Source organism: Peromyscus leucopus, chromosome 7, assembly GCF_004664715.2.
Source record: "Peromyscus leucopus breed LL Stock chromosome 7, UCI_PerLeu_2.1, whole genome shotgun sequence".
NCBI lineage: Eukaryota > Metazoa > Chordata > Mammalia > Rodentia > Cricetidae > Peromyscus > Peromyscus leucopus.
Genome location: NC_051069.1, coordinates 118711125 through 118732751, shown reverse-complemented (window position 1 = coordinate 118732751; position 21627 = coordinate 118711125). Strand labels below are relative to the sequence as shown.

The 21627-nt window shown below is 50.5% G+C and overlaps 1 protein-coding gene across 3 annotated transcripts in view; it reads right to left on the bottom strand.

Moving 5' to 3' along the window:
- Positions 1-5742, bottom strand: part of Rgs12 (regulator of G protein signaling 12) — a 96003-nt gene extending 90261 nt beyond the window's left edge. For all 3 annotated transcript variants that reach the window (XM_028870845.2, XM_037208189.1, XM_037208190.1), the window contains exon 1: positions 5644-5742. The gene's annotated coding sequence lies outside the window, so the exon portion shown is untranslated. The remainder of the gene's footprint in view (positions 1-5643) is intronic.
- Between the last annotated feature and the right edge of the window lie 15885 nt (positions 5743-21627).

The window sequence follows — 21627 nt, the reverse complement described above, 5'->3', positions numbered from 1 at the left end:
TAGCAAGCCTTTTTCTCCCTATCCCAGTCGATCTTAATACCAAAGATTCAATCCATTGCTAAGTGGCAGCACAGACCTTAGGCATTAAGGATTCCTTTCAATAGTGAATCTGAGTTCATCTTAGATTAAAACGTTTCAAAGGAGAAAGAAGTAGGGATGGTAGAGAAGAATGTGAAAACATCCACCTCTGGCCTGCTCCGCTTCTCCAAATACGCACTATCATCACAGCTGAGGAATACTGACAGGCAGAGGGATCAGAGGCAACACAGCTAGGCTAATGTCACAGCTGTCACATGAAACAAGCTTCAAATGCTGGCTGAGCTTAGATATCGGGCCTCAGGAGACAGGGCATAATGATCGTGGGTGGCTTTCACAGCCCGTCCCCAGAGGACTCACAAGGGCTCAGCTCTGTTGCACCAGCTAAGCTGCCAGGACCCAAAGAGCAGTGTTTCCCATAGAAAGTAGAGCCAGGACTTGCTGCATACCCAGGGACCCCAGAAGAGAGAAGACCAGGAACACAGGATGTCCAGAGGCTGCCTCCAGGCAAAGCTCAGCTCACACTTACCTGTTTTCAGATTGAGCAGCAAAGAAGTTATCTCAAAATGCAAAAGGTTTGCTTTTCTAGTCTTTGAGCAACTATAATCTTCCATGATATAAAGTTCACAACCAGCAAAACCCAAAGGCTAGCCTATTCACGGAAACAAAGATATACGAGCTCCCAATATAAAAGAAATGTAAGTGCAAGGCTACCAAGGATGAGCACACTTAGAGATCCAAAAGGTGGTAGAGATCCCATTGTCTGCATGCAGACAGGGCCTCCAGCTACTCACAGGGTCACAGCAGAGGTGGGTTGATAGAACAGTGTCACTGCGGGGGAGGGACCACGGGAATGGGCACTGCCCCTTGGTCTCCTGGGATTCTCCACTGTAGCACTACAGAAAACAGCAGTGCCCACACAGGTAGAGGACCCAATTCTTTGGGCAGGGCAGGGAGCCATGAGCCATATGAGCCAACGAGGACCTGACTGCATGGGGGCCACCTGCCAGAGGTCGAAGACCTTCAAATGCAATAGCAGCAGCACATTGACCCAAGAATCAGTAGAGGAGGTAGCTAGCCTCCATCACTACTCCATGAGACCCCCACACCCGGCTGAGACCAGGGCTGGCCCTGGGAATGGATGCCACCCTGGCCCACAGTCTGCTAGGCAGAGGCCATTTGTCAACTCATTCCTCTGGCTCTGGGCACCAACCTAGGCTCCTGAGTTTTGGGAAAGTGATAGGACATGCAGAGGCCAGAGCTCGTCAGGACATGGGTCCTCACTGCCAACGGCTCTGCGGTGGCAATTCTGACCCCAGAAACACACAGCAGTTCCAAACCTTTGAAATATTTAAGAGTAAACCACCCCAATTTTTCCATTTCATTTTTATTTGATCTTTCCATTTTATCTCTACTTGACATTTATTCCTGTTTGTGGTATTTAAACCTGTGCAAAGTGAGTCTTTGAAGAGAGTTGACTGATTCCACAAACAAAAACCTGAGACACTCACATCATTAGATGCTGCATAAAAGACAAAGAGCTTTTTGGCATTCCAGTGTCTCAAGCACTATGCAGCACTATTTTCTCTTTATAGCCTAACTATAAAGAGACAAGGCCATTCGTTCCCTGGTGCCCATAGTCCCACCCAAGGAGCCTGAGCTTCCCCATCCTGGGGGCACCCTGCTCTCCTGCTCCTAGCTAACTTTACTACAGTTCCTTCACAACTGTCCCCCTGCACCCATTGCACAAAGCACAGAGCATAGCTGTCTAGGATTCTATACCCAGCTAAACTAAAAAGGACCTAGCTGGTAAGAAGAAGGATGGCTTCAAAACCAAGAGGAAAGGCTCTCGGTTACATTTCTTAGCTACCAAAAAGAATAGAGTTTTAACAAAACAAGGATGGATCTGAGATCACACAGGAGCCCAATACAGAGCAGTATAGCACAGACAACCCTAGGTGACAGCTCTGTGCAGATCTTGGGACGTCACAACAGACTGGAGCAGGGTCTTTCAATACCACCAGCTGCAGGGGTAGACTACATGAGGATGTAATGAAATTCAGTTCGGGTACACCAGTGACAGCAACATCAATCCATAAGTGCATGATGGGAGCTGTTCTGCAGGTCCTTGCTCAGCTCGGTGATGACAGCTAGTTTAAGCAAGAGGCCCCACTACAGAAAGGGATATGGAGAGATGGCTCAGTGGTTAAGGGCTCTTGACTCAATTCCAGCACTTAGTGGTCGCCAACAACCACCCATAACCACAGCTTAGGGGATCTGACAGGAATGCACATGGTTCACAAACATGCATGCAGGTAAGAAGACTCCACCCACCTAGGGTGGCCCCTCTGGGGCTAGGTAAGTGGCACAGAATGCCACTGTTGAATTAAAACCCATGGGTTAGTTCCCAACAAACAGGTGTCATGGAAGGACAACTAAGACTATGGCTCAGAGATAGATGAGTGATGTACAAAACATATGCATGTAGCATACAGTGTGTACACATGTATGTAACTGCCTGAACAAGGAAGGGAACCATGGGGATGTCCTTATTACAAAGCTGGGACAGTGCGGTCATAAGAGAACAAGGAAAGAAAGCAAAGGACAAATGACATTGAGTGGGGTCACTAACCAGGTTTGCTCCCGCCTGGAACAAGTAACTTCTCCATGGGAGAAACTGGGCACTTCTAAAAACGGTAGCCCCTGAAAATCAGAAGCAAAGTGCATATTTGAGCTTGTTTGCATTGGGGTTTGCAGTTTGGGGCTTTTTTTGACAATTCTGGGGTTTTTTTTGGAGGGGGTTGATTTTGTGTGTGTGTGTGTGTGTGTGTGTGTGTGTGTGTGTGTGTGTGTGTGTTGTTTTGGAGACAGGGTTTCCCTGTGTAGTCCTGGCTGTCCTGGAACTCAATTTGTAACCAGGCTGGCCTCGAACTCAGAGGTCTGCCTGCCTCTGCCTCCCCAGTGCTGGGATTAAAGGTATGTGCCACCATACCCAGAAAGATTATTTTCTTAACTACATGTATATGCTCATGAATTCCAGAGCCTTAGGAGGCCAGAGGCATTAGTTCCTCAGGAACTATATCTACAGGGAGTTGTGAGCTGTCCATGGCAGGTTCTGAAAACAAACATAGGTCCTCTGCGAGAGCAGTACACAATCTCAACCACTGAGGCATCTCTCTAGCCCAGTGATTTTTGAGATGTCTCACTTGACCCAGGCTCCAGCATCCAACCCATCATCCTCCTGACTCAACCTCCTGAGTTGTGGGGTTACAGGCTGCTACTGAGCAGACTTCTGGAGACTGTTGTTTTCACTGGACTGCTGAAGGAGTGGGAACCCCACCTCCCTAAAGAAAAAGAACAAATGGACACTGCACCCTCTCACAACTGGGCGTGCATCCAGAAACACTTCCACAGGGCAGTGCAACCACAAACTACTGCAGTCCTTGGTGGGCGGGACCCTTGGGTAGATCCCTGTGTCCCACCCTGGGGAAGATGCAGGACACAGCTGTTCTTCAGTGAGAAGGGAAAACACACCAGGGGCTTTGCAGATGTAAACGGAGAACTTTGGATCTCCTGGCAACCCTCAATGTCCTCAAAGACCAAGGCAGAGGGAGGCTTACGGCGGAAGAGAAGGTCACATGGCACTGGAACCAAGCCCTGAGCCCAGGGACGAGATGAGGGTCCACCTGACATGAGAAGTGAAGAGATTCTCCCCAGCCCCAAAGGACACGTGGCCAGTGAGACCCACTGCACACTTCTGGCATCCAGAGCCATGAAGAATAAACTGTTGTTTTAAGCCACTAAATTCAAGTCTCTGCAACAGCTCAATACGAAACTAAAGCAAGTGCTGACTAGTAAGTAAATGTTTGCAAGGTTTCCAGCAATCTCTCTCAATCTCTCTCTCTCTCTCTCTCTCTCTCTCTCTCTCTCACACACACACACACACACACACACACACACACACACACATACACACCACCGTTAAAGGCCCTCGGCCACCCCATACCATCATGGTGCACTTGCTGTCAAAGCAAGGCAGGGAGCCCACAAGTAAGGCAGCACTCTCCCTTGGCCAGAAGGGACCTGCATGCTGGCTCTGTCTCAGATACAGATGTCAAATGGCAACAGGATTAGAAATGCAGGGCTCAGCCTCAACCTCTCCCACTTCTGGGATCCTCAAAGGACCTACCGCAGCAGCCGGTTCGCCAGGCTCGGTATCGCCTCTGTGACCACCCACCATCCCATCCTCTTGAGGTTGCTGTTCTAAACATAAGGCAAAACGTGAGCCAGTCCTTGACCCTGGGCCCCTCCTGTGAGCCACGTAGAACCACAAAGTGCCTCCTGTCACAAGCTGGCACTCGGTCCTCTCAGTACGGACCCTTGCCTTCTCCCGACTCCTGCAAAGTCTGGAACACACATGCCACCCCAAGTCTGAGGGCCTTTCCTCAGCTCTGGTATTTGCAGGCCTCCTCTGCCAGCTCTCCAGCCTCTCCCTCTCCTCTTCACTGTCAGAGGCAACCTTCCTTCTGAGTCCCCTTGGGGGTACGTTCCAAGAAGCGTCACAGAAATGGCCTTGCATCTTTTAAAGACCCAGATTCCTGGGCACCTGTTCCCTGTCTTCATCATTGCAAGGTCCTACCCCAGAGCCTTACCTAAGCCATGCCCCTCTACCCCCATGACCTTCCCTGTCTCAACAGTGTCCCTGAAGCCCCAAATAAAAAAGGTGTAACATTTTTATTCCAGTCTTTCTGCAGAAGAAACTTCATACCGACAAGCGTGCTTCCTTCAGAAACTTTTAAAACTTAAGCACAATCCTTTGATTCATCATTGATTTTGCTCCTCTCCCCCCACCCACACACACCAGTTGCTTACTGTAGGTTCAAGTCTTCACTCCCAGGATGACTTACTTCCCTTGTACCAGCTTTCCCTCTTATCTACACTCCATGGATCCGAGCCCATTCCAGGAGCCTGGGCCCCTCCATTTGTATTCTATGGGTCAGAGCCCCTCTGTCTACACTCTAGGGGTTTGAGCCCCCCCCCATCTACATTCCACAGCTGAGTCCCCTGTCTACAATTCACAGTTCTGCACCCGGTCGATACTCCACCGGTCTGGGGCCCCCTGTCTACACTCCACGGGTGTGAGCCCCTCCGTGTACACTCGACAGCTCTGAGTCCCCTTGTCTATACTCCACAGCTCTAGCCCCTCTGTCTATACTCCATAATCCTCGCTGTGGGCTGCCCTGCGTTCTTGCCCCACATTTCCTCAGTTCGGGTCCCTTGGAAACGGTCTCTGCCCAAACAATGCACCCGCGGGCTGAGTTGGACATTAAATCCCCCTCATGGCCGGCCGGGCCCGCTTCTAAGCCGGGTCAGATCCCGCCCGGGTCCTGTGGGCCGGGGCCCGTGCAGAACCTGCACCATCAGGCCTGTGTGGGACCCCGGCCGCCGGCCGCGCGAGCAAGTTCCCGGAGTCCCGCGCGAACAAAGAAGGCGCGGGCGGCGCCCGAACTCGGCCCCACCGCCGCCGGCCGACTAGCCCGGGACGTGCGGGGGCGCGCGCCAGGGAAGAAAGACGCGCGAGGGGGCGCGCCGGCCCCGCTCACCTACCGGGCCGCCGCTTGCTCCCGCCGGGCGCCCGCCGAAAGCACCAACGGTCACCGCCGTCGCCGGGCCGGGGGCGGGGCTCCGGGAGGGGCGGGGTCCGACCCCCGATAGCGGAGCTCCTGCTCCTGGGGGCGGAACCCAGCCATTGTGGGGCGGGACCCAGGGTCTAGGGGGCGGAGCTCGGTGAGGGGCGGGTCAGGCCGTTGTGGACTCCGGGACTCGGAGCCGCGAGGTCCAGCTTCTGGGGGCGTGGCTCAGGGAAGGGCGGGGTCCAACCAATTTGGAGGGTGGGACTCAGTATCTTGGGGGCGGGGTTCACTCTGGATCCTACGGGCTCAGGGTTTTGGAGGACGCGGGGTTCGGGGGACCGGGTTTGATGAGGAGGCGGGTCAGGCACCGACAGGGTCCCGCTTCTGGGGGCGCGGCTCCTGGTAGGACAGGGTCCGGCTATTGGACAGCCGCTCGGGGGGACAGACGACTCCCAGGACTGGAGTGCTCAGGAAGTAGGGACGTGCCCGGGAAATAAGACCTAACGGAAAGCACAACCTCCTAGGCAAAGGGATAGGCAGGGGCAGGGCGGGGCCTGCAGGCCGGGGCGGGACTTCCGCCCGGTGGAGGCGGATTTGGTCTAGCTGTGGGACTGAGTTGCCCTACCGAGCCGCAAACGCCTGAAAGGTTTCTCTTTCAGTGGCTCCGGAGGGCTGGAAAGTTTGGTCTCCTTCGCGTGTAGAAAAAGGTGATCACTTCGTCCTCCTTCAGGGGACAGGGCTGAGACCCGATGTACTTGGGAGGGGTGGGAGGGGAGTTACCCACCTGCCACGAGAAGGGTGATCGATAGAGATGTGTACCTTCCCTGCTCCAAGCACGCCCGGGCTATAATGCAGTAGTTGTACAAAGTGGTTTTCTAGCTCCTTCGCCCAACCTTTCCAGAAACGCTGGGCCTCGTCTACCCCAAGGAGACCTTGCTTCGAGGAAAGATGACGAAGGCGGGATTCCCCTTCCCTTCTCAAGTTGGCTTCCTAGCAACCACAGCTTCTTCGGAAGTTTCATTCCGAGTTAGTCAGTGACTAGCTAAAGTACTTTCAGAAAACAGGCCACTGGGCGTTTTACTGAAAAATCTAAATGTTAAGAAAAAAAAGTCCAATCCAGGAACTCACTGGCTGGACTCTTTTTCTCGAACACTACCCCAACCTGGCTCAAGCTTCTTGGACTTGAGATTAAATCATCGTGAAAAACCCACAGCAATAACCTTCAGCATTCCCTTCCTTAAATCAGGAAATGTAAGTCATGACTGGTAGTCCCTTCAGGGCTCCCAGAAGGACCGCAAACCGCTGGGTTTCTGGTCAGTGTGCAGCTTCAGGTTGCTGCGTAAGTAGACACATCGGTTGTCAATGTGGGTAGGAAGCCCCGGGACACTGGGCCAGCAGGAATAGCATAGACCCTGTTTCTGTGTTTGTGACACCACCTCACATCTTTCTCTTACCGTGGCCTCACCCACCTCCTTCAACCTCCTCAGCCAGAATCTCTCTGCCCTTTCCTTCTTGGCCCTGCTTCCTCCTCCTCTTTTTTCCTCTTTAAACGTTCATTGCTGATCCATTCTCCAGGCTGCAGCCAACCCCGCTCCTCCGCACAGCCCCGTCCTCTCCTGTGGTCACTGCTCTTTCTGCCCTCTCCCCTACCCCATGGCCACTCTGTCCTTGCTCTCAGCCCTAGAGATGCTGACAGTCCTCCTGTAGCCTGTAACCCTGACCGCTTGCTCCCTGGGAGAACTTCAGCCATGTAAGACCTAGTGTCGATAAGCTGTCCTGAAAGTACAGAGGAGGAGGTAGGGAGAGGCAAGGCGCCTGCCTCTGCTCCGCCAGAAGGAAGCGGGCCACAGGGCCCTGACTCCCAGAGCTGTGGGTGGAGCAGAGAAGAATGGAGAGCAGCCAGCAGAGAAGCTGTGAAGGATGTCCAGCACAGGGGACACTGGGCTGGCCTCCACATGCCTTATAGACTTGGGGTAGGAGCAAGGAGGAGAGCTTAAGGAACAGTCCCCAAGTCTGTCCCAGGACCTGGATCCTCAGGCTGATGGAGAAGCTGTTTACAGTGTGGAAACTCTACTCCTCCAGCTGGGGATGAGCAGACCATGTTCAGCCCATGTTCTGTCCCTTCACTGCCTTAGGTTGCCAGCTCTCTGATTTGGGTAGTGCCCTCCCTTACAAGGGCAAGCATGCAGAGCCCAAGACAGCCAGAAATCAGTCACCTGTCGGAATCATCAGGCAGGGAGTTCAGAGGTGGGTCCAGCATGAGGAGCCACATGAGGAGCCCAAGCTGGACAGCTTTGCGTTTTTTTGGAAGATGGGGAAGTTCTAAAGATGGACAGGGAGATGGCTGCACAGGGTACATGTGTTTGGTGCCAGTGAACTGGTGATGGTGGTGTTGACATGGAAACCATGTGGAGGTTCCTCAAAACATTAAAAATGTAAGCGTGTCATCTAGCAATCCCACTACTGGTGTGTATCCAGAGGAGATGAGATTAGTGTGTCAGACACTGCTTCCCATGCTCACTGCGTCACTGTTCACGACAGCCAGGATATGGAACCCCCCTAAAGCACGGGAGTAAAGAAACGGTGGGATACAATAGCACTCTATGCAGCCTTGAAAATGATCTAGAGGACATCATGCTGAGTAATAAGAGACCTAGAAAGGCAGGTACACGTGCCTGCAGCTTTGGTCTGCCCTCCTGGGGCCTCCCATAACTTACTTGGCTATGTAGTGAAAGCATGGAGACTTGGCTTGGAGTGCCTAAAACGCTCCCCTTCCAGAACAGAGCTGTGACCCTGACATTGGGGAAAACCTTCCCCTGGAGCAGAGCTGTATCACTTTCACCGGGGAATCTATCCCCTAGAGGAGCAGAGCTAAAACACATTTGGTTCTGTGCTCCGATAGATTATTCTGGTGCCTATGCGCCCCCTCAGGGTCTGAGCCACACTGGACCCTATCCTTCATCTATGCCCCACCCACAACAGACTCACCTTTTGGTTCACCAATCACTTGGCATCCCATCCACCAGCTGCAATTAGGTAAGTTTACCCTTTGGTAGGTGTAAACATTTCCCCGAGTCTGAGGCAGTGACCATGGAGTGTCTGGCACCCGTATGGTATTCTTGGAGGCTGAGGTATCCCCAGCCAAGGTCTTTAAGGCTACAACTAGCCCTCTTCACCTGACGCCATCTCCTACCCTTGGCTCTGCAATCCTGCAGTTTCCTTAGGCCCAATCAGGCAGGCTATCGCCCCTTCCTGCCCTCTTCTCCCATCTTCCCTTCAGGGCTGCCACAGCTCCTCTAGGCCCGTGTGGCTTTTGCGACTGTGGATGAGACACACCACCCACCCCCTCCAGCTTGGTTTTCTTCCTCATCTTCTGGCCTCTATGAAAGCCCTGGTACCAGGGGCCGAGTCTCTCCTCTGGCTTAGCCAGGCTAAGGCCCTGACCCCCACTGAGTGGAGTGATGACCCGCTGAACAGCTTGGTCCTCATTCGGTCCTCCCTGAGTCCTGGGGACACCTGCGACTACAGTCTGTGGTGACATTTTCCTTCTCATCTCTCATCCATGGGAACGGTGTCTTCCATACCCTCCATTCCCCCTTGGGATGCCTCTTAGAAAAGCCTCCAGCCTCTAAGCCTGGCACCAAACCTGAGGGGCCCTAAGTTGATTCGCCTTTCCAATCAAATTTGGCCTCAATACCCCTTAGATAATTAATCCAAATGGCTGCGTAATGGCACCCTGGATCCCAATATTATTCGGGACCTGTACAACTACTGTGAGTGATGAGGGAAATGGAAAGAGATTCCCTATGTCCAAGCTTTCTCTTACCTCCACTCTCTGTACTTTCTCTTCCCCTTCTCAGCTCCTAGCTATGACGTCAGGGTCAGGATGTCTTTCCTTGGCCCTGGTCTTGAGGTCAAGTTAGGGTCAGGGTGTTCTTTCCCTGGTCCTTTTACCATATACTGTCCAGGTGTCCAGCAGCCCTCAGACCTTCGGCCAGGCCCCTCTGCTCTGCCGAAGACGCTGCTCCACCCATTGGCCCCCCCTTTTACGTGTCATCCGCCCACCTGTGTAGGCTCAGCTCTGGGGTTGTCCTGTGGAACCAGCTCTCAGCCCCACCCCACCCATAACCTTCCTGGGCACCCGCCAGACTGTCTGCCTGTCACTGAAGGTCACATGGGGAAGGCAGCTGTGCAGTACTGCCCCCCAAAGCCACACACGTACAAATCCCCAGACCTCAACTACCAAATGCTTTCGAACATTCACCAATGCTGTACAACAGCTAGGCCGTGGGGATACCATGTCCACACAGGCGAGCATAAGCCTTGAGGAGCTGCCAGTGGCTGGCCCAGCAGGTGTGATTGCCATCCATGGTCCTGGCAGGGCCCTTGGCTGGGGAGGAGGGACAAAAGTTGGAGCCTTAGCACTAAACCGGGGAGCAGATTTGGAAACAAGTAGAGAGGCCACCCCATGAGAGACAGCCAAAGGTTTGCTTGGGACTTAGCGACTTTGAAGACAGAGAGGAGACATGAGGAACTTAGAGAACAGTAGCTGAGAACCCCCAGTCCAGCTGAGGTGCACCCCTTGCCAAATGCCTCCCAACCATATAGTTGATTGAACCCCCTTGCCTTTCCTACCCTGTCCCCACCTGAAATGCCGGCTCTCAGAGCTCAGCCCCTCCCTCTGGAAAGCCCTCCTCGGGGAGCACCCCTCCCCCACGGTCTGTCGGCACCACCAGCTGCACCCTGTGTTACAGAATGCATGAGGAGCAGACAGATGAAATACATTAAATGAAGCATAATGTTTTTCACCAGAACACACGAAAGAAATTAAATAGGGCATACTGTTACTAAATAGAGCCTGTGTTAATTAGAAAGACTGTTACCAAATAGAAGATGCATCAATTAATAGACCATATTGTTGCTGAGCAGAACATAGAATCATTAACTACACCAGACTGCTCCTGCATGGAGCTTTCTATTTTTCTTCATTCTCAGCAGGGCTGGGGAATTGGGGACAGGAAGCTCCTACAAGTATAGGCCCGGGGCAGTTTCACAAAGCCGAAAAGGGCTTTGCTGCAGAGATGCATGTCCACATGCATGAGAACATCAGCATCCTGTGTAGGTCCTACTTTGAAATGCTCTCTTTAAAGGACCCATTCATGCTATCACAGTCACACTGGAAAGTTGCCAGAATGAAGCAGGGCATGGTGGCATACACCTTTAATTCCAGCACTTGGGAGGCAGAGGCAGGCAGATCGCTGAGTTTGAGGCCAGCCTGGTCTACAGAGTGAGTTCCTGGACAGCCAGAGCAGTTACACAGAGAAACAGGCCTGAAAAAAAAAAAGAAAAGGAAAAGTTTCTTTCAGAATGGTTGGGTATGGCAGGGGTTTAGGACTGTAAAGCCATCAGTCTGGGAGAGCTGTAGTTGGGGTCAGGGCAGCAAAGCCGTGGGGAGGGACTCCCCAGAGCCAGGCCCATCCTGGGTGCCCAGAACTCAGGACCTGGGGATGATTCTCCAGCCTCAAGATGGTCATCCTACTGCTCGCTTTGGACTTGCTTGGAGCCTGTGTGAACTTTGCATTGCTGTGAAGAAACACCAGTAAACAAAGAAGTGCATTAGTCAGAGCTCCTTAAAGGAACAGGACCATAGAGTGAGCCGAAAGAGATTAAAGGGGTGTTGTTAGAGTGGTTTACAAGCTGTGGTCCGGGTGGTCCAGCAGTGACTTACCTCCTGATAGAAAGGCCAATAATACAGTAATTGTTCAGACCGCATGTCTCAGTAGTCCCAGGCTGGTGCTGGAATCCTGGAAGACTCCTAGAGAGCTGTGGGTCTTGAGTCTGTGTTGGAGTCCTGAAGGAGTAGGTTCTAACACCAGGGAAGGAATGCCTCAGCAACAGGATAGATGAACTTGCTAGGGAGAGTGAGGACAAGCTGGCAAAAAGCAAAAGCTTCCTCCTTCTGTGTCCTTTTATGTGGGCTGCCACCAGAGGATGTGGCCCAGATTTAAGGGTGGGTCTTCCCACTTGCTGCGGGCCGCAGGAATATATCATAAGAACTCAGCTGGTTATGGCAAAGTCACTACCTGGAGGGATCATGGAATTCCTCCAGAGGAAGCCAAATCCCAAGGAGTTTTTGGTGTTACTTGGCTTGTTATATATCAGCTGTCTTCTGTTATGAAAATCATGTGTGCCTTCACAGTTTTCCCAATTGACTGTTCCCTAAGAAGGGCTAACAGTGTAGACTGAGCACTCTCTGGACATACACATTCCAGGTATTTGGAGAACAGCCTCAGGAAAGGCTTTCTCTGGAATCAGATTATCTCCCTTGGCCACTTTCAAGGACTACAGGAAACACTACCCAGGTGGGCGCCCATTGTTAGTCCCAGGTGGACTAACAATGATAACAGCCCACATGCAAGTCTCCTGATTTATGGTAAATTGCACAAGGGGACACCGCCTAGGAGAGGTGGACATTAAGTAATAGTTTTACACAATTTAGCTCGGACCCTCCCTTTATATACCGAGACTTCCAGGAGGCAGGGGAGAAGAGAAAAGAGAATGGAAGAACTAGATGGGTAAGAACTTGAGAGGAACAAACTGAGATGGGGAAGAACTAGATTGAAGGACTAGAAGAGAGGACAAGAGGAACAAGATGGAAGATGAGGAAGAGCCAGATGGGGAAGAACAAGATGAGGAAGAGCCAGATGAGAGAGAAGGAGACAGGAGAGGAGCTGATAGGGGAAAGAACTAGATAGATGAGAACCTAGAAGGGACAGAACTAGATGAAGGAATTAAGATAGAACCTAGAGGGGACAGTAGATAAATATAGAGAGAAATCAGGCAAGAAAGGAGCTAGACATGAGAACAGAACTGAAGCTGTGTATAAAGGATGTTATGCCAGAGGAATTAAAGCAAGTGGACTATAGAACTCGGTGTGCTGAGATTCTATTTCCTGATAATAGTCCTCGCCATTAGTAGTTCTCTCTCCTGAGCCCCTGGGATGTATAATATTAAGGCTGGTCCCTATAATATTATACAAGACCCACTTGCAGTGATCCAGTCAAGAAAGTCCCTCACAGATGTGCCCAGCTGCTTGGGTAGTAATCAATTTGGCCGCCAAGATCAGCCATTTACAGGAGGTTATATTTTGGCTCATATTTCAGTGGTTTCATTCCATGGTGGATTGGCTCTATTGTTTGGGGCCTAACGGTAAGGCCTATGCTGGTAGAAGGGTGGGGTACAACAGAGCTGCCCACCTCATGAGAGAAAGACAGGGGTGACTGAGACCAGACAACACCCAAACATACCTGTGACCTACTTCCTCCAAGTAGGCCACGCCTTCCAAAGTCTCCCTCACTTCCCAGTGGTGCCATGAAACCAAGAAGCCCTTGGAGAGTCAGCCACTGATGACAGCATGATCCATTTCAGTGACTGGATCCACCAGCTGGTGACCAAGCCTTCCCGGGACACACTTTCTATTCCTCCCGGAACAGAACCTGTCACCCTGCTTTTGCACTTATGTCCTTTAGGAATCAGAATGTCCAACCTATGCTTGTCCCTCCCAGGGTTTTGGTTTCGTTGTTGTTGTTTGTTTGTTTGAGACAGGGTTTCTCTGTGTAGCCCTGGCTGTCCTGGAACTCACTCTGTAGACCATACTGGCCTCAAACTCACGGAGATCCGCCTGCCTCTGCCTTCTGAGTGCTGGGATTAAAGGTGTGCGCCACCATAGCAGGCCAAGTGTTTTGCTTTAATGTATTTTTTAATTAATTTCTGAAGGTTTCATATAAACAGAGTATTTTGATTATATTTAGCCCTCAGTCCTTTCCCAGATCCACTCCAGACCCCCTCCTAACTCTGTGTCCCCTTTCCATTTTTTTGATGACCCACCAAGTCCACATACTCAGAGGTGTGGCTTCACCCACTGGAGCAAAGTTGGCCTACCAGAGGCCTCCTCATTAAAGAAAACTGACTCTCCCTCCTCCGGAAAGCTATCAAAAGTCCCCAGCTCCTCGGTTGCCTTAGGCTTTAGAAGCTCAGAGAATCTGCCTCGGCCTGAACCACTCCTGGAGACCCACCTGCGCCCTGCTTAGCAGAGGCTCTGGGCTGGTGTAAAACTAAATGAAGGCTTTGGGGCCTTTAGACACTCTTATGAAGGGGATTATTAGCATCATCCTGTGTAGATGATGACGACACAGTGGCTCAGGGGGTAAAGCATAGGCCACAGCAGCAACAGAGCCAGGGTTAACCCTGTGTGACTCAGCGTTGGTTCATTTCCGCGCTTGGCCACCATCTGACAGCGAACTTTCACCTTCAGCACGGCGAGGGCTCTGGAGTGCAGAAGAGAGCACAGAAGGGCAAACCAGCTACAACCGAGGGCCCCCACAAGCTGGGGACAGAGGGGAGAAGGATCCTGCTATGGCTCCCCAAAGCCTCTGCATGTGCTCACGGTGGAGGGAGAGCTGATGAAGAGCAGCAAACCACGGGGAACTGCACAGGCCAGGCCTCACTCCACGCCCATGGAAGGAAGTGTGAGACGTGTAAACACGATGCACTGTCTTTTCTACCAAAGGCTGTGCTGGTTTTTGTCAGCTTGACACAAGCTGGAGTCATCTGGAAAGAGGGAACCTCAACTAAGAAAAGGCCTCCATCATATCGGCCTGTAGGCAAGCCTGTGGGATGTTTTCTTGATTAATGATCGCTCTGGAAGGCCCCTGCCCTAGGCATGTGCTGTCCCTGGGCAAGTGATCCTGGATTATATATATATAAAAAAAAAAAGCAGGTCAAGCAAGCCACGGGGAGGAAGCCAGTAAGCAGCATTCCTCCATGGTCTCTGCTTCAGCTTCTGCCTCCCTGCCCTGGCTTCCCTTGATAGTGGATTGTAATGTAGAAGTGTGAGCCAAATAAACCCTTTTCTCTCCAAGTTGTTTTTGGTCCTGATCATCATACCAACAGGAAGCAAATGAGGACACAGAGTAAATGAGGCAAAGGAAACTCTATTTTAGAAAAAGATTCGTTTGGTGAAAATTCCACCTAAGCAATTCCTGGAGTCAAAATACATGCTCAGGTTTCATTTCGCCCAGAAACTGTGCCACTCTGTATTAACCAATCATGGAAGAATGTGAGTCTGAGCCCTGGCCAATTAGAGTGAGGCACAGGGCCTCTAGGTGTGCCTGTTTACCTTGCTGAAATACTTTGAATTATGTGCTCATTTTCTCGGGACCTCAGACCCATTTCTCACAGTTTGGGAACTCATCTGGAATTGCTCCATGGCCTCAGGGGCGGGATGGGGCAGGATGGGAGTGTGTGTGTGTGTGTGTGTGTGTGTGTGTGTGTGTGTGTGTGTGTGTGTATGTCAGAGACTGGAAGGTGCTCCTGGCTATGTTATTGCCACTCTCAATGTGGAAACATACCCTAACCTCAGAACTAGTGGAAACCCAAAATCGAAAGTCAATTGTCCACATTGGGATAGGGGTCCCAAGCAGGTACTCCGAGGTGACCAGATGACTTCATGCACAAACCAAGGTAGCAATAAAATTGAAGTTTCAGTACTGCTTTGGTAGTCGGGACAACCCAGAGGTTGGTGAAAGTCAAGGAGACATGTGGTCAAATGTTTACCAGGTGCAGACACCCAAAACATGGTCCCATTCTCCCCTGAGGGGCCTGCTCAGAGACCTGGTCAGGTAGAATGTGAGAAATTTTATGTGATACCTAGGGAGCTCCTCTAGATGATACTCACATACAGCATATGAGTCTGCATGGACTCTGTCTGGGATCAACCCAGTAGGGGTCTTATATTGACCTACCAGCAGCCAAGAAGAGGCTCTGTGACACTTTCTGAGGGTTTCCATAGAAAGAAAAGCAGGGTGAGCCTGTAATCAGAGCATCACAAACACAAAACAGGTAAGAGAACTCAAGCTTCCTCGTTGAGTAGAGGTTGGGTTAAAGGTCTGAGACCTGGGGCTGGAGAGAAGACTCAGTTAAGAGTACTGTTGCTGTTGCAGGAGACCTGCATTTGATTCCTAGCATCCACAACCAGCTGTAACTCCATTTCCAAGGGATTTGATACTCGGTTCTGGCCTCTGCATGCACCGCACACACATGGTACACAGACACACACAGGCAGGCAAACCACTCATGCACATGAAATTAAAAAGAGAGAAGGATGGGGGAGAGTCCTGTGTGGGAGTCAAGCCTCCTCCCTGAGGACTAGCTCTCATAGTCTAAAAGGAGGTGGTGCTAAGGGAGAATGCCACTGTAATATCTGTGAACCTCAACAATGACCAGCAAAACAAGACACATATACCCAAGGGGGTATGTCTTGGGGGTAACCAATAGCTTTCTGATTGGTTTTAAGTCCATCAATGGAAGCAACTCTAGCCAACTCCCTATGGCTGGCAAGGCCATGGACCCTATAAGAGAACCTACCACTACCACTTTCCTAAGCCAGTATAATTTCTGACTGCATTCTAATACTTACTCTTATACCCACAGGTAACTGTCGCTCTTGCTCCTCATCAATGAAGCTTCTTTTTGCAGCAGATCAAGACCATTACAGAAATCCACAAAATGCTGAGACTAATTGATTACTGGGCGTCTAGCCCCAGCTGATATACAACAGCTATAACTAAGGCTCAGGCAACATCCTGGAAGAAGCAGGCAGAAAGATTGTAAGAACCAGAGGACCAGGGTATCTGCTGTGAGACGTCTTTTATATAAGAGAAGCTACACCCATGAAATGTCAACAATTTGTCACCTGAACAAGACCCGCACAATGGCAGCACTAGTTTGCATGCCATTGTGAATGCATAAAATCTCACAAGGCCCTCTCCTTAGATAAGGAGCTATAAGCAATTAATGGCTCCTAAGAGAGGGAAAATCAGTCTTCCCCAGAGATGAGCTCCCTGATGGGGTAGCCAGTCCCAAGTGGTCAGCCCTAAACACGTACACTCATGAGCAACACCAAATGGATTCATCAGGGGCACATACACTGCGTGCGTGTAACGGTAATGAAAGAATAAGAGGGCATGCATTCAAAAGGGGTGGGAAAATGGGAGGAGGGGAAGGAGTGACATGGTGTAAATAAAGAACTCATGACATTTTCAAAAATTCAAAATTAAAAAATATTCTCTCTCATAGATTCTGGGTATCCCTCTTCCCGGTGTCTCCTCCCCTCTCTTTCCCTTCCTAGACAACCTGTATCTATCTGTCCCCAGTCCTGGAGGCGGGGATAAACCCCTTGGGAAGAGACTAATGACTCAGTGGAGGAGAAGGACCACAGACAGAGCTGCAGACAGACAGAGCTGAACTTTGCATCTCTTTTTGTCTCTTCGTGGCTCCAAGCTGCTAAGGCAGAACACCAGATGACCCCGGGGTTAAACAGGGAAACAGGCATGGCTGCAGGCCGTCCCTCTTCAGATCAGCCTTCCGGCACTGGGTGAGACGATTCAAAGGAAGCAGCACACAATTCCTCAGGAAGGGATGAAAAGCTTGACTCCAGTTAGCAACAGTCTTCTTGGGGATGGGGGCCTTGAACCCCAAGACAATACCCCAATAGTCTCTGTAAGGGGAGCAGATGGAGCTTAATCCACTGTTTAAGTTTATTCAAGTTCATAGACTTGAAGGCTGTAAACCAGATGGCCCAGGGCAGCATCTGGTGTTCCCAAAGCCCTACACCCTCTTGTCAGAGATTCCGTACGATCACAAATGGCTCAGTGTAGTCAACCTTGAAGATGCTTTCTGGACTTGTATTTGGCAGAGGAAAGTAGGGACTTGTTTGCCTTTGAAAGGGAAGATCCAGAGACCAACGAAAGCAGTAGTACAATAGACTACCCTCCTGGGAGGTTCACAGAAGTCTCTTCCCATTTTCACACCACGGAGACTAAAGAACAATGTATCCAAACTATGTCCTGGGTCTCTCCTCTACTTTTTTTTTTCTCTTAGGATACAAGACATTCATGCCCACACCCCAGTCCCCAAAACCAAGAAAGGACTTAAGACAACACTTGAGCCCAGCGGGGTGCTGTAGACTCTGGACTGATGCTTACGCTAGCAAACCAAAGTCACACCCACAAATCCTAGACTAGGAACCCCAGCCTCTCCCGGAGGAGGTAAAGGAAATTAAGGCCGGAGAAGTAAGCAGGAATTAATGCCCGCCCCAGCGTTAGCCTTGCCCTCTCTTGGAAAAGACTTTTCATCTTTTTGTAAGTGAGGACAAAGCTACCCCCCTTGGAGCACTCGCTCGGGGTCATGGGAAAAGGCCTTGCCAAAGCTGTTCCACCCAGTGTACCAGGGGTGGCTGGGATGCATTCAGTCAGCAGCTCCCCAGCCCCCAGGGAGGAGAGCTGAAAGGGAACTTTGCAGCTGTTTAATTATGGACACTGCTCTCCCAGTAAGAAGAAGCCTATAGAAGAGGGCGAGGCTCTGGCCAGCAGACGCTGGAATCTTGAAGTGGGAGGCTATTCCTCCAGAGAAAGATGATTCCATCCTAGCCACCAACAACTGGTTTAACCCTGCAGAATTCCTGAGTGCAGGGATCCTTCGGTGCCCACAGAACATTAACGTTTAAATCTGACTAAGTCTGTCCTGAAATGAGCAAGACCCGTTTCTTCAGGGAGATGAGTTCTGCTGCGTAACTCAAGAGAAAAGACATCAACAGGTATTCTGAGATTGACAGGATTAAATAAAAAGTCACTGAATGTTGATGAATGACAAAGAACTGGTCTGCCCAGACATCTGAGTGTTATGCCTTAAACCAGGCCATTAAAACCTTAATGGAGACTATAACACAGACTCCAGCCATGCATTTAGGTATCTTCCCATGTGTATGTACGAGCATAATGCATATGCCTGAGGCCCAAGGAGATCAGATGAGGACATCGGATCCCCCGGAACTGGAGTTTCAGGTGGTTGAACTACCACGTCAGTACTGGGAACCAAATCTGGGTCCTCTGTGGGAACAGCCCGTGCTCTTCACTCCTGAGCCATCGCTCCAGTCCCCACATATGCCTCGTAGTAGTTTATATTTTGGGGGAAATCTGGACAGAAAGGAGGCCAATTAACAGAAAAGGGAAGAATTTGATACATAAGGAACTAATTACTCAGGTATTGGAAAACTCAGAACTGCCCGAGGAAATTTATCATTGTATAAACTCCCCTGGCATCGAAGGGGGCACAGGTTGGAGACCCAGGGAAACAGATTGGCTGACAAAATAGCACGAGAAACTGCTATGGAGTCTGAAGTTTTTATATGGCCTCTCATCCTCACCTTCTCCAAACCCCACTTCAAAATTTGTAGAGGGTTGCACTGGAGAGATGGCTCAGTGGTTAAGAGCACTGGTTGCTCATCCAGAGGACATGGGTTCAATGCCCACCACTCACATGGCAGCTCACATTTGTAACTCCAGTCCCAGGGGAACCTAACATCCTCACACAGACATATATGCAGGCAAACTACCGTAAAATTTATGTTTTAAAAATAAAATCATTTTTAAAACATTGTCAGGGGTGGAAGAAGAACAGTTAACTGACTGACCTAATATAGTAGAAGGGAAATGGGTTCTCCCTGGTGGGAGGGAAATGCTAGCCACATCAATAAGGGTACCAGCCTCCATCACATGAAAGAGGTCAGTCAGTGGTCCCCAGACAATATGTGTAGCTGTTCTAAGGATGTATGTATACATAGGAATCTGCACTATAGTGAAATAGTCATCATCAGTTATGTGGCCTGTTGCAAAGTTCATAATCAGAACCTTCACAAACAGATGCAGGGGAAAGAAATTCTGGGCTCAGGCCATTTCAAGGTGTCTAGGTGCACTATACTGAGATGCCGAAGGTAGGTGGACTGAGATAGTTAATGGTGACTGTAGACCACCGCACTAATTGACTGGCACATCCCCACTCCCCAGGGCTACAGCCAATAGGTAACAATAACACTCTTAGCATTTGGTCCTGAGATTTCAGTTAACACAAAATAGAAACTTGGATAATGAGAGCCTTGGATACGGTCTTAGTGAGGGTTTCTAATGCTGTGATAAAGCCCCGTGACAAAAGAAACTTGGAGAGGAAAGGGTTTATTTGGCTTACACGCTGTTCATCATCAAAGGAAGTCAGGACAGGAACTCAAACAGGGCCGGAACCTGGAGGCAGGAGCTGATGCAGAGGCCATGGAAGGATGCCACTTACTGGCTTGCTCCCCACGGCATGCTCAGCCTGCTTTCTTATAGAACCCAGGACCACCAGCCCAGGGATGGCACTACCCACCATGGACTGGACCCTCCCTGCTCGGTCCAGCATTGAGAAAATGCTCTACAGGTTGCCCACAGCTGATCTCATGGAGGCATTTTCTCAGTTGAGGTGCCCTCCTTTCGGGTAACTCCAGCTTGTGTCAAGTTGACGTAAGACTAGCCAACATAGATTCTAACAGGGACTGCCATATGCCTGGGTACCCTCTCTCATCAGGTAAAGTTGAAAGACCCGTAAACAAAGTACTAGGCTAATCCTGGAGACTAAACTGTCTCGGACCAAATGCTTCCAAGAATTCACACAGCCGCTCATGAGATGCTACGTGTTACCGTACCATGGAAGAGGCAGTGTTTTTCCCTCCATGGACACTAAGATCACTTTGTCAAAGACAATGAGCTGGGTCTCTCCTCCTCTTGGTTTTCTCTTAGGTTCCGAGACCTCCTTGCCTAGACCCCCTCCGCTAGAATTTCCAGTTCATCCCTTCCAGCGTGGGGACTGAGAGCTGATAAGAGCTAGAAAGAAAAGACGACTCCACAGTTCAGAGCGCTTGTTTTTCTTGAAGAGGCCCAGGATTTGATTTCCAGCACCGACACCAGATGGCTTACAACGGCCTATAAATTCAGTTCCAAAGCATCCGGTGCTCTCTTCTGGGCTCCGCGGGCTCCACACACGTACATGCATGCTGCGCATAAATTCACACAATCTCACACATGTACATAAATAAGAAAAAAAAATCAATGCATCTTTTTAATTTTTATTCTTTTTTTTTTTTTAAGTCTGGAAGGAAAACAAGTTGGAACTGACCTGGGAGCTACCAGAAACACTGTTCAGACAGGTGAAAGAGGTTGGACATTTTACACCTAAATAAAGAACACTGCTAAGAACAGTGCCCAAGGAGAATGGGCAACTTTCCCTCCAAAAGACCCTTTAAAATTAAGGAAAGCCTGTTTTTTAACCTGATCCTCATAGAGAAAGACAATGGGGAAGCCGGAGGTTAATGTAACCAGAATAGCATCTGCTTTAACTTTAAGTTGGGTGTGTGTCTACCCTTGCCCTGAGAAAACTCAGAAAATCAGGAATGACTTTCTGGGGAGGACAAATACATGCAACCTGGCTCTAGCCTGAGCATGGCCAGGGCAGACGCCCGCTGGTACCATGCTGACAGTCACTGGAGACTCTACCAGCCAACTGGAGTGGGACCAGGGCTCTGGCTCAGATGGCTCTCCCCTTCGCTAGTGAGTATCCCCCACAGGCCAGAGTCGACCGACCTCTCGTCTCATCAAACTAGGGCTCTTTTGACTCCAGTGGGGTTCCTTGACAATGCGCATCTCCACAGATTTCGTCAGGACTGCTAAGAGCAGACCCTGGCGGATTTAAGGCTAGGAAGCAAAGAGCAGGAGGATTTGAGTCCATGCTATTCAGAAGCTCTAAGCATCCAGCTTTCCCAGGCCTGGCCTAGCCCTGGCAGCATTCCTGAGACCCCCTCAGTCTGACAAACTAGATGACTGGCCTCTCTCTGGTCTATGGGCCTCAGGAGTGACCAGGACTCCAGGCTGGCCAGGGACAGCAGCTTTTACATCTGAGCTCTCCAGATTCACCGGTGTCTCCCTTGAGAGCAGACCATATTAGCTCCTGAAGTGAAGCCGAGGCAGCCTTGACTGTGACAGTCAAAGCCCAACCGTGTTGGGTCAGCCGTGTTTTCAGGACCTCCTTTAGA